Genomic DNA, 14360 nt, shown 5'->3' with positions numbered 1-14360 from the left:
CAGAGAGATTAGGAGAGCCAAGGCACTGCAGAGAGAAGGAGGTAATTGTCACTCTCTACTCTGCTTTTGTGAGGCCCCATCTGGAGTATGGTGTCCAGGTGTGAGGCAATCTTCATGTTTCTTGGCACCTCTAGGGACAGTAACTCCATCAGTTCCCTGAGCAGCCTGCTGTAACTCTTGACCAGAATATTCAATATTTGTCCAGAAAATGTTCAAAACAAAGGAGAATCTGTGTTGTTTCCTTCAACACTCAATTTCTACCAACTTGTTACTACATTACATTTTCTTTATGCAGTTAAAAATATAATCAGTGTGTACTATGGAACTGCTTTCCTTAGGTGAGTCCAAGAAAACTTCATCCCTATCAACTCAAGGGCAAGAAGTCAGTGAAAATGATTTTTATTCAAGAGTCAAATTGGGTGAATAAGTAGCACCGCTATGAAATCACCACTAAAGTCATAAACTAGTCTTATCCTATGGCCGAGATTTTCTTCCAAAAATCTCTGGTCTCAGCTGAAAACAAAACAAAACTTCCATCCCTTTTAATCTGTTTCTGAATATTTTGGATTCTGAATGCTGTATAACTTTCCTGAAGAAAAAGCAACATGACTTGATATGTTTAAATGGTCCTGTGAGATCTGATATTTTTGCTATTTTAAAGGCTTCCAGTGTTGGTTTTTTTTTATAATTTTATGAAGCTGTTAAAAGGTTACCAGCATCACGCTAATGACTTTTACTCATTTCATCCTAGGAAATGAAAAAAAAAGTGAAATATAATTTCATGAGTGTCAAGTATAGTATGTAACTGCACATATGCAATCACAATGGCTTTGGCAAAATTAAAGAAAAAAATATGCATGACCAGAGTAACTCAAGTGGCAAGTGTGTGGCAAATACAAGAGAAATGAGCTTTCTGGTATGCATGGAGAAGGGAGTCTACAAAGAGATGATTGACTGCATCTTGGCAGCATACACAGCTTGCTGCACTGACAAGAAGTTTTCTGATATGTGTCTACTTTATTTTGTAAATTGTTTCAGATGGAATAAGGAAGAAAAGATGAACCTACATGTTACCAACCAAATTAATGAGTTTCTGAAGACACAAATATGTGATATTGTTAAATTTTCAGTGAACTCAGTTGTGTAACTCATGCATGTCTGCTACTTTTCTCTCCCACTGGAGGAACTAGGAAATTCCTTTATTTTGAATATCTATTTCTGCCTTTATATTAATGAAACTGTATTGATCTGTACTTGCTGAATATCATATAGGCACAATACTTCAGTGTTTCTCAGCTTTATTTTTTCCACCCTCTATGTCCACTCCTGTTTCTGGCAGCTCATTTCAATACTGAGTCAGTACTACAGCTGGTCCATCAAACCAGCTATTTAAACCAGTATACTATTGTGTTTCGTTCTCGTAAAACGTAACCACTGAAAAACTCCTGTTCAATTTTTCAAGCTACTGATAGCACATAAATTCTCATAATATGAGGGTGGGAATCTTGCTTTAAGGATTATCTCCTTGTATCTTTGCATGTTTTAACAAATGCAAGTTGTCCAATGGGGACAAAAATAATATCACCTGTCATATAAAATGTCAGAGAGATTGTGGAGCACATAGGAATAATTCCCCATACATATTGCAGTGCTTTTCACAAATCCATGTGCCACAGAAATTAACTACAAATATGACTTAAAACAGTAATTTCATTCTGGGAGTTCCAAGGATTTCTATAAAAAGAACAAGACACAAAGTGCTGGCACTTTTAGTGATGACATTAAATTTTGAGTGGTATTACAAATTTAAGAGATAATTCTAGCTCATGCATAAGATTCTGTCCAAAAAACCTAATTATTTTCTAATGTAATGATATTTTCAGGACATGTTTACAGCATGGGCAAAACTGATTTGTACTAGTCTAGATCTAAACAATGACATTGAAAGTCTCATAAGTTTAATTCCAAAATCAAGATTAAAAAAAAAAAAAACAGACTTGAAACAAAGAATGCATGTTTACAGAGGCTGAAGAAAGCTCAATCTGTGTATTAATTTCGGAGGTAGTCTTAAAATCTGAGAAGTAACTGAGTAAAGAGCTGCACAGAATTGCTTGCTACAGGTTAAATCTCATGGTAACTTCTGACGTCACCTTCAGGAAAATGAAAATGTTTACTGAAGTGTGATGCAGTGCCAGGTCAGGTCCTTCATACCACCAGTCCAATAAGTATAGTCCAATGAGTATAAGTAAGGAATTAGAATATAAAATTATATAAAATATAAAAATATATAAATTAAAATATAAATTAAAATATAAAAATATAAAAATTATATAAGATATAAAATTATATAAAGATATAAAAATATTATATAAAATATAAAATATACCTACTAATAATGCTGGAGAACCAGGCTATGATTTATGCCTTGTACTCTTAGCTTATCAAATGACACAGGTAAAGATCGAAGGACAGCTGTTGGCACTTTGTTTAAAAAAAAAAATCAGGAATACTTATACTGATGGTGTATGCACACACCATCAGGTATAGCATACATACAGAAAACAAAAGGAAATCAGAGAGAATTTTGTTATTTAGAAACCTGTCTTTTTGTGGTGTTTGTAGTTGCTGTTGTTGGTTCACTTGTTTTAAATAAACATAGAGAAGGCCTTGACACTGTGCAAGCACTGCTCATCAACAGCAAATGCTGATGAGTTATCAACACACATTTTGTCACTGATCTGAAACAAAACAGCATTTGGGCTACAGTGAAGAAAATTAATACCAACCCAGATCAATCCAGTACAATGTGAAAAGTAGGAAGGAATATAGTCCTCCAATAGAAATGACCACTGAAGCAAAAGAATCTTCTGTGTTACTAAAGATAGACAAATAAATAAAAATAGTATTAACAGTAAACAATTCCCAGGGAATCAGCATACATATTTGTTGAAGCTAAGTCCTGTGAAGTTTGATCTCCTTCCTCTTGTCTTCTTTGGATATCTTTCTATTTTGATTTAATTGTTTGAAACATAACAGCATGATAAAAGTTTCTTTTTATGGAAATTTCTCACAGTAACACAATCAATCATATTTCGAACTCATGCACCGTTTTGAGCCCCTGAGCCTCAAATATTTCTCTTCTATGGAGCTTACTTGTTAATTTAGCACTGATCAAAGACTAAAACATTTATCATGCTTATTAGTGAATAAACCTAGCAGCAGGTATCCCAAGTGAGGAAGCAAATCCTCATTTCCTGCAAGAATGAATTGGAAATTATCCAAAGAGCTTGCAAACATTTTTCAGGAGTGACGAATTATCAAAAAGAAAGCAGCTGCTAGACATGGCAGCTCAAGGGTTTGGAGGGATGGGAAAAAAAATTAAAAAAGAAAAGCATTCAGCAAAGCATCAAGAGACTACTGCGTGGCAATATATTCTACACTTTATTTACTGTAATTGCCTCTGAAATTGTGCGTCATCTGACCTTAGGACCAAGTTACAAATAACTCCGTGAAATATCCTGGTTGTTAATGTACAGACAAATATCAAATTCTTCACACTTTCTTCCCTACAGCCACTTTTTATCATTTCCAAAAATGCAAATTGACAGATTGTAGAAGATTGTCTAAAGCATGGGTATCCAACCTTCTGGCTTGTATGGGCCACGTTGAGTGAAGAGGAAATGTCTTGAGTGACATATAAAATATGTATATATATATATTATATATATATATATATATACTAGTACACACACACACAAAAAAAACAGTGAAAACATAACACTAGAGAGATATTTGATCTCTGTTTTGCGAAAATAATGCAAGTCTAGTTCGATGGAATTGATTGCAATAGTTAATGAGTTTGAATTCACAAGAGGTTTTTTTTTTTATGAACTTCTACTCTTCCTGTGCTTCAGCCTTGAAAATTATTCACAAATGTACTTAAAGCAAAAAGCAATTATATAAATAAGGCATGCCTGTGAAGCAAGGGATATTTTCCTCTGCTAAGAGAGAATTATAGAATGGCTTCGTGTGGGAGGGACCTCAGAAATCATCAAGTTCCTACCTGTTGCTGCAGGCAGTTACTGACTGTTAGATCAAGCACTGCATCACCTTGCCCAGAGTACCATCAAACTTGCCCTTGAACACCCCATAGGATGAGACATACACAGCTTCTCTGGCAGCCTGTGCCAGGGTCTCACTGCCTTCTCAGTGAAAAGCTTCCACAACATCTAAGTCTCCCTCCTTTAGTTTAATTAATAGTATAGTTAAAACCATTTCCCCTTGTCCTATCACTATCTACCTGTGTAAAAAGTTGATTTCTCATTGCTCTCCTGTTTAGAACCATAAAATCATTGAATGGATTGGACTGGAAGGGATCTCAAAGATCTTCAAGTTCCAACCCTCCTGACACAAGCAAGATTGCCAACCTCTAGACCGCATACTAGATCAGCTTGTCCAGATCCCCATTCAACCCAGCTTCAAAGATTTCCACTGTTAAAAAGGTCTAGAAAAGGAACGTTCCATTTTTTTTCAGTGGAATATTTGATTGAAGCTCATATTTGATTGAAGTTCAATTCAAAAATTGGCAGGTAAGATTTTTACAGTGACTGAAAATGGAGTAAAAAATGCACTAAAAAATTTATGATTTTCTTGACTGTTCTTAAATTCCTTTATCAAAAAAGGAAGCAAGGCTGCATATTTTTCACTGTTCACAGGATTATACTTAGCTAATGTATCAAATACAAATATTTATTTGCAATAACTTGAGCTTCCATAATTTAAGTTTCATTCCACTTCGTTTGTTTCATTTCATTTCATTTCATTTCATTTCATTTCATTTCATTTCATTTCATTTCATTTCATTTTTCACTACTGTTGTAGTTTTAAACATAGCACAGATAGGGTGATTTTCACCTTGAAGACATATATTTAACTCTTTTAGACGACTGGTCAAATCCACAAAATTGCTAAATCTGTGAGCCATTTTTAATTTTCACATCCTGGCCCAAATTTTCCTTTTGATTTCATAAATTACTTCATTTTCACTTTGCAAATCATGAAATCTTTTTGGCATTTAACTTTACCTATCCACTTTCCTTCAGAAAAGTAACACAGAATCAGCATCTGTTTCTTTAAGGAACTCCAGGTACTGGTGATGATTCAATCCCTTGGAATTTACAAAATTCACAGATTTGATGACGATTTGCACAATATTATCCATTTCTAAAGCACCCATGCATAAATTTTCTTGTAGTATGATGCAGTGATATTTCATCAAATGTGAGTTTCTGGCAGCGATTGCACTATCTTGTATTAATTTTGAACGTCCCCTCTTTTTTTTTTCCAACTGTAGCTGGGTTGCCATCAGTAGCTATAACATCTGTAAAAGTTTAAGAAAACCATTTTAGTGTATTTTTATGGATTTATACAAATCATGAGATTTAGCTTTTAAAGCATCAAAGACATAATTTCTTCTCTGACATTTTGTTATCGTTATCTCTAAGAAAAATGGCAAAGTGAGCTGTATCTGTAGCATAAAGAATTTCATCTATCACCAAAGCATAATATTTGAAATTAGTGGCTTAATTCTCCAAATTTCTTCTGATAGATTTTCCCATTTTTTCAATTTGTCTGGCTACAATCTAGTGAAACAAACTGGTCTTAGAAAAATCTGTTTTTTTATCAAGACTCATTATATCTGCCATACATTATATCTAGCTTTTTATACATAGCTTCACAAACTCATCACCAATAAGCGGTTTTGCTTGTTTTAAAATCAGATTTGCTACTACATAACTAGCTTTAATAATACAGTCCACTCGATCTGCACATCTTTTTTTAAAAATTTTGTTGAGACCACAGACTTTTTCAGTTCTACTATTTTGTCTTTATGAAATATTTATTGATATGTGTTAAATTTGGCAGCATTTCTTTGCATGTAATCTCTTTTCAAACTGTAATCTTTGAAAACCTGATGTAAACACTCTTTACAAATTAAGCATAGTCCCATATCATTTGTTGTGAAGTACTCATATATTCTTGTTGTTGAACAATATTCTTTCATCCATGATTTTCCTTATTTTTGGGGGATGGGAAGTGTTCTATTTTCTTTTGAGATGACATTGGGGAGGTTAAAATATTATTCCTGACAATCACCAAGTGGCATATGCTTATGTCATGTGTAATTGTGTTTTAGTGAGAACTATTGTTGATGGGTGGATGTTTGGACTGGATGATCTTATGGGTCTTTTCCAACCTTGGTGATTCTATGATTCCATGATTCTGTGATTCTAATACATTCAGGTTTCAATATAGCACTGCACTGTGCTCTCCCCTTGTCCTGGTTTTCACCCAGGCACATTGATGTTTGGTTGTTGCTGAGTGACAGATGAGCGCCTGGGGCTGGGCTGGACTGTTTTGTGGGCAGAGCTGCCACCACATTGGCACAGGGCAGGGGATGGCCACAGAATGTAAGGGCTGGCCTGCGTGCAGCCTGTGTGCTGTGAGTTGGACATAACTGCCCTAGAGGCTTACAAGAGGCAATGGGCACAAAGTGATAGATTAGAGGGTTCATTTCAATATTAATAAGCACTTATTTAATGTGTAGGTGGCAAAACTGGCACAGGTTGCCCAGATAGGTTATGATGTCTCCCTCATAGAGATCTTCAAAAGCCATCTGGACACGGTCCTGTGCAACTTCTTCTGGGTGTCCCTGCTTGAGCAGAAGGCTTGAACCAGGTAGACCCAGAAATTCCTTTCCACCTCATCCATTCTGTGATTCTGTGACAAAATCTGCAAAATCCGTTTTGGTCACAGTAGCAGTAGCAAATCCTGGTGCTTGTGCACTTGTCTATGTCTTCTCAAAAAAGAAGAGAAAAACAAGGACTACGGCTTATTCAACTGAATGGAAGATTCAATATGAGGCACATCCAGTGATCTTTATGAAGAAAGACATACATGTACACATCCCGTGTGGCACAAGAAAAGAAAATTACACTACAGAAGTGCTAGATGTTCTGATTTCATAATGCTGTTCTTGGCAAAATATTTTTGTGTGCTTAATATAATAACAAAAAGTGTCAGAAGTCAGAAAATAAGCACAACAAACAGCCAGGCACAGATAGAAACATGACTTTGAAACACTCTTGCTATTGGATTACTATGGGATTTTTTTATTTTCAACTGGATTTCTTCACAGTGTGAACACAGCAATGCTCTGTGCACCAGCTCACTCATGCAGGATGTTTCAGAATTATAATTCCCAGTGAGAATTTTCTCTGGAGAACTTTTCAGCTTATAACTGACAGATATGAAAGCTCCTTTCTGCTGCCCATATTGGCCAATATCCCCAGTGCCAGAAACTTGTGCTGTTTGAACATACTTATCTGTGCTAACCTTGGTGAAGATATAGTTAGAATTTTCTATGATAGGGATTGGAAACTCTTAGATTTTAGATTATGAATATCCCTCCCTCAGCACAGAAAGAACATAGCCAAGTTTTCTCACATTTGTGATTATTTTGCTTTTGCCTTAATGTTCAGCACTTATTTTCATTTGCAAATAGGGATGAAGCACAAGAGTTTCCATTTTCACTGAAAGTCCTACATAATTCTGTGCAACATCTACGTACAAGAATAACATAGATGAGTGTAACACTTATTATATGTTATTTAAGGATATTTAAATGGCAAATTCCTTGCAGGTCTCTAGATTATCAGAATTACGTGACCTTAACTTGGGCATTCAGCCATCACAAGAAGAATTCTAATTATATACACAAGTATGGCAACTGAGGAGAAAAAAAGTAAAAATAATTTTAAAAGACATCAAATTTTTTCTTGCTTATGTACAATGAATCTTAGCAATTTTATATCTTTCTGCTGAAGGAAGATGGATGTAATTTGAACACATTGCACTTTGTCTCCTATTTTATACTCTTTCGAAGGTAAATAAAGACAAGTCACATGAAACAAAATTCTAATTTCTTTACTTTCATCACAACTCATCCTTGTCAAGAATACTCTATGAAATACAAATAATCAATTTCAAGCAATTACATCAGTTTCAAAACAAATAAGCAAACAAAATAAAATGATAACAAAAAAAACATACCAAAAAAAACCACAAACAAACAAAAAACAAACAAACAAACAAACAAAGAATAAAGGAACAAAAAAACCCCTCAAGAAATCTTTATTAATGCTGCCTTCTCACATTGAATTTTATTGTCACCTCCATCCACACAAATTGTGATGCTGGAGTTTAGACTGAAAATAAGTCTGAAAAAATAGTACTATGAATATTAGTTTCACACAAATCTTCATTTTGGTTTTATTGGAACTAACGTTCACTCCCACAGTTTCTTAAAAAATCAGACAACTGTAAACTGGATCTGGAATGGCTGAAATGATTGCTAATCCTTGTGAATGAGCATGAGATTTTGGAAGTGACAAATAGCTAGATAAGGTTTGAACAAGTTCTGATCAATCCTTATACATTACATATTTTTAGTAGAAATAAAAGTCAGAGCAGAGATATTTAAGTGTTGTAGTATGTAATTTAAGCCAAGTAATTCATATACTGCTTTTTAATCTAGACAATGAACCCAAAACAATATTTTATGCTTTTAAAAAAATATTTATATTTTAAATGCATTAAATATTATCGGCATTGTGCTCAGATAAGTAAAATGTCCAAGTATATATTTTGACAATTTAACAGAACATAAGCCTCAAAAATCAACAGCAAGCACTATTGAGTTGTGGAATAATCTCCTCTTGGAAACAGTGGGAAGAAGCTTCATCTCCAGGGATATTTACAATTCCTCTGCACAAAGCACTGGAAAATACACTGTAGGGAAAAATGTTGTGCTGACAGCAACCTGGACTAGTCTTTCCTCTTCTGTTACATCTATTACATCTATAAAGAAAGTATTTCAGTTGCTCAATCTTAAATTTGCCTTTGGAACTCCCATAATCTACCGTATAATAGATAGAGTCTAACATAGAATTTGATTACTACAACGTATATTTTAATAACCAATAATATGGAGTCTGAAAAGAAGTTGTACAATGACCTAAATTATAAATAATATGGACAAAGCTAAACCATAACAGTATCAAATATGCTAAAATTATTTTGTGACTAACTAACATAGTTATGTATGTATTTGGTCATGGTATGCATTTTTCTTTTAAGGGCTGATGAAGAAAAACATTATGTAGCATTATGTACACTGTTCTTATCTTGTAAATTACTGTTGCAGGTATAAAAAAGGAGATATGAAAATGCCCTAAAAAATGGCCTTATAATTGACCCCCTATGTTAATGAGAACAAATATATCACAAATATACCTTTTCCAACAACACTTCATAAAACATGGTTTTTTTTGGTAAAAGTTTTCAATTTTCTTTTCCAAGTTTGTGTGCAGTTATTGTGCTATCATTCCATCCAAGTTATATTCTTCTCAATTTTTCAAGTTGGAGGAAAAAGAAAAGCCAGAAACATACTCCTGATAATAGGCTGGTGCTTGTGCAAGGGTTTTTATTTTTATGACAATGGGACTTCCTATTAAGATTGTAATCTCTTAGGGATGAATGGGATCCGCATATCTGGAAGAGGCAGGGTAGTCTTTGGCAGCACACTGGCTACCATAGTGAGACAGGCTTTAAACTGAAGGACTTGGAGTGTGAGATCCACAACAGTGATGCTCATATCATTGCAACTGACTGAAGAATAAGCCAGACCAACCAGAAGAGTAACAAATGTTCCTTAGCTGTCTCCTGATGTGAGCCAGACGACCAGCAACCTCAAGCGTATATAGCTATGGGGGATCTTCTTGCATTCCAGAAGGGATATCTACATCCTGTGTTCCCTTTTATTCCCTGAAGTGTTGATACACCATAGAAAGTAGCATGAGAAATAAAAAGGAAGAACTAGAGATCTGTGAATGACTGCAGGGACATTATATCATTGCAATCATGGAGACATGGTGGGATGGTTCACACGACAGGAACTCTGCACAGATGTCTGTGTACTTCTTAGTATAGACAGGTCAGCAAGGTGAGGCAGTAGAATTGCTTTTTATGTGACAGAGGGTGGTTTGGCAATCACTGGTACCAGCTCCACTTTCTCCAAGCTCCAGATCAGTGCAACCTTAAGAAATCAAGAAAAGGTGACAGGAGACCTACATGGATGATCTAGAGAGTTCATGGGAAACTCGTGCAAGAATAAAGCCTATAGAATGTGGAAAAAGGATGTGTCCACTTGAGAGAAATACAGGAGCATTGTCAAGGCATGTAGGGATGTAATGAAAAGGTTTATGGCTCATTTAGAATTCAGCCTGGTGAGGGAGGTCAAATGCAACAAAAAAAGGCTTTTTAAAGTATGTCAGTATCAAAAAGAAGACTAGGAAATATGTAAGCCCACTCACTGCTAAATGAGAGAAGATTGAGAGAGCATCTTATCAATTCTTATGAATAACCACTGGTGAGGAGTCAAGTGCTAGGCTCTTTTCTGTGGTGCTCAGTATCAGAACAAGGGACAGTGGGAACAAACTGCAATAAACGAAGTTCCATACAAAAATGGGGAAAACCTTTTTACTCTGAGGGTGACAGAGAGAAGTTGTGGAGTCTCCTTCTCTGGAGATATTCAAAACCACCCTGGACACTTTCTTTTGTAATCTACTGGAGATAACCAGCTTAAGCAGAAGTATTGGACTAGATGTTCTCCAGAAATCCTTGTCGTCCCCTACAATTCTAAGATTCTGTGATTCTAAGATTTTGTGTGTTGTTTCTATACATTCAAATAGCATTTATCTGATTTGAGAACAATAACACTTTGAAACTTTTTACACTCCCATGTGTAATGAAGAGAATAGGTTGCAGAAGAGTTCTCAGATTTGTCACCATTATAAATCTAATTTAACCCCTCTTGGGGTATTCAAGACAGTTATCATACAACTCAGATATATGTAAATTTCTCTATTAGCTTGTCTTTAATTTCTGTGATGGAATCAGATGTGCAGTTCCATTGCTTTCATCACCCAGTCTCTTTCTCTATTTTTATGCTGTCCTTGTGTTCCTGTTTCTATTTCCCAGTAGATACATATATATTTTTTTCTTTTGCTGAAGCTGATCACAGTTGTGAAACATTTGCTGAGTCCTCTTAGATTTCCCAAGAGACAGCGGCTTCATCTTAAGATGAAGCGATTTCAGACTCTGAGAAGGAGTTAGGTTTTGTTGTCAGTTATTATTTTATCTATTGTAAATTTTATTATTTAATTATTTTACATTCTAATGTAAAAATAAAAATTAAACAATCAGGTTCATTGTTTTTGAGAGGTATATCCTATTTTTTCAGTTCGAATCAGTTTGATATAACATTTTTTTAAAAATCTATTTTGGTTATTGATTACCATTAATTTGAACTTATTAAGGACAAGTATAAGTTGTGCAGTTGCAGTTGTCTTGTTCAGTATAATAATTTGATTAGGTTAGACTGGACTCTAACCAATTTTCTTTTGATAGAAGAGGACTTGTAACAAAGAAATCATTAGCATTCTGTGGACCAGTGCTTCAGGGCATTGAGACCACACTGTGTTCATTTTTGAGATACGTCTTTGTGCATTCCTCATCTGTTAATAGTAGGCCAGAAGAGAAAGAGATTTAAAATTCCACTGTACTCTGATACTAAACCACCAAAATCCTTGTTTTTTGAAGTCATTCTTTTAAAAACAGTATACATGTATATGAGTCCTAGAGTTTTAGTGAGCAAAATTGTGTGAATAATGGTGGGAAGTGACCTCTTGTTGTCCTCAATTAAGCAACAAGAGAGCTGACAGAGTATTTTTGACAAAATAGGCAAAACCTTACAAGTTAAATACAGTTTTCTTAAATTCAGATTGTATTACTTGGTCACTACATTGTCAATTAAATCTAAATTCTTTTTGACTTGCAATGTTACTTGTTTCTATTAAACAGTGAGGTAACGTTGCCTTTTTTTTTTTTCTTTTTTTTTTTTTTTTTTTCCTGCAGGACTTCGCCAGGCAAAGAATTGAGACAAACATCTGCATTTTGCTTTGAGTTGATTTGTGTTAACTTAGCTGTCCTTTTTGATCCTCACTGTTCTATAGCAGTAGCTAAATTTTAGTGTAAACAGCTTATGAAAAGCAGCTGTTCCTCATTTGACATCATAAATCAGAACATTTTGCATTACTAGAGGTTTGTTATGGTAAAGAGGAGTAAACAGTGAGAAATGTCTGAGACTTTTTGTTATCTAGCTAAGAGATATGAAAACAGATATACAAATGGAGCATGTTTTGTCCGTGTGCATCTGAACATTAAATGCTATTTATTCACACAAGGTAAACCATAGGCAGAAAACCTGACTTGAGTAGTGACTTTGCTTTTAATTTAATCGTATCAGCTGAGGAGAAGTACAAAACACAGTACGCTGAGTTGAAACGTTGCGGTTTGGTGACTTTTTAGTCGTCAGTATTTCACATCAGAACATCATGTGGACCAGTTAAAGAGTTAATGTTCTGGCCTCTGTTACTGCCCTTTTACGGCACTTCGAGCATCCTGATGGCAGGGCAGAGGGCGGCAACCCCGGAGGACCTGGCGGAAAGAGGAAGGGGGGCGGAGCTCCGGAGGAGCCCGGAGTCTCCTGCTGCTTTCTGCAGCGGCTCAGCTGTATCAGCTCGCCCCGCGAAAAAGCACGTGCTTTCCCTCGCGCTGTCGTGGTTTGACTCGCATTTTGGATACTCGTGTCTCTCTCGTTTTCTTTGATTTGGTTAAATTCAGTGAATTACCGTTCCTCCTCAGATCGCTGCCATTGTGTTTTCTGTTCGTTAAAGCTACCTGCTGGCTCTCTGCCCTTCTCCCCCTGCTGGAGCGCACGCGGCCCGGAGCACAAACCGTTCATTCCCCTTCCTTTTTTTATTTTTATTTATTTTCTTTTTTGTTGGTGTTTTTTCTTTTTTTTTTCTTTTCTTTTTTTTTTTTCTTTTTGACTGTGCAGCTAGAAGTAAACGAGGCAAAAGGATATGTTCTTACAGCAGATCTTATTTAAGGAAAGTCACTAAATAAGTGCCTAGGCTTTGTTTTTGAAGAAGTTTGAGGGTGCCAAGCTAGGATTACCATTGAAAGATGATTAATGTAATGTGCTTGCAAAAAGAGGGAAAAGCTCTCTACTTTCTCATGAGTGAACTCAAGTCAAATTTTGATTCTGCTTATAAAAGACGAGATTCACTTTACAAATCTACTGACATAGATCCAATAACTTGGTATTTGAACAGTGAAGTCCCTTTATTTATAGTGATGTGTGAGACAAAGTGATTTCTGAAGTATTATTTCAACAGTATTTTTCAAGTTAGAAACTTGCATTTCTTCTCATTAGGTCTGATCAGTCTCTTGCTAGAATCAGTAGGAACTTTGATATGAGAGGAGGGAATCTGTGTGCCTTCTTATACTGCAGCTGTGCCATGAGCCGTGTACATTACCCTTGCTCCTTGGACTCAGGAGTTCATTGATACACATTAGTGTCCTTCCTAAAAACTACATTAGGACTTTTTTGTTACTGGCACTGCTTAAGATGTTCTTTTTAATATTCCTGTATTTTCTTTGAGGCATACTAGATGTCTCTTTTTTATTTGGAATTTCTTCTGTTACAATGCGTTTGTGCCATTCTCCTTTTATTCTTTTACACAAAATATTTTCTTATGTTGAGAAGTGAATTATGTCCAGTGACTGTTAAATAAGTTGAAATTCAGTGTTAATGAAATTTAGAGATCAAAACTAATCAGTTACCAGTAGAAAAACAAAAACAAGCAAAGAAAAACAAAACACTGTGATCAATATTAAAAAGGAATCTGTACTTGTAACTGCTGAAACTCAGATTATGTAAAGTCTGTGCCAGTGCTGGGGGACCCTTTTAAACACTGTTAAGTAAAACAGAATTGTAATTGAAAAATGGCTTGAGGTGAAGAATTAATGAAAAAAACTACCCTGTTGTGAAATCCAACAAATTAGGAGATATAAAATGGGTATTATATTTAGAAGTGTTAAAGCTGTTTTGAGTTTTTACATTTCAGGGGAAGAAGTAAGATGTACTCAACAGAGTGCATCTGTTACTAGTTAACTTAAAATAGTAAACACATTAATAACTTCGAAAAATATCCACTGGGGGAAAAAAAAAAAAAAAAAAGAATTACTACAGTGGTAAATGGAACTTCTGACTTGAAAATAGTTAAATGAAAGAAGTTCTGTTGTTTGATACATTTTTCAGTATCCTACAGACTTTTTCTCCTAAGATACCTTTGGAAACGACATTGCTATTGCGTAGAGAGATAGTATTCTCT

The sequence above is a fragment of the Lagopus muta genome, chromosome Z, assembly GCF_023343835.1.
Source record: "Lagopus muta isolate bLagMut1 chromosome Z, bLagMut1 primary, whole genome shotgun sequence".
NCBI lineage: Eukaryota > Metazoa > Chordata > Aves > Galliformes > Phasianidae > Lagopus > Lagopus muta.
This window is presented reverse-complemented; position numbering follows the sequence as displayed.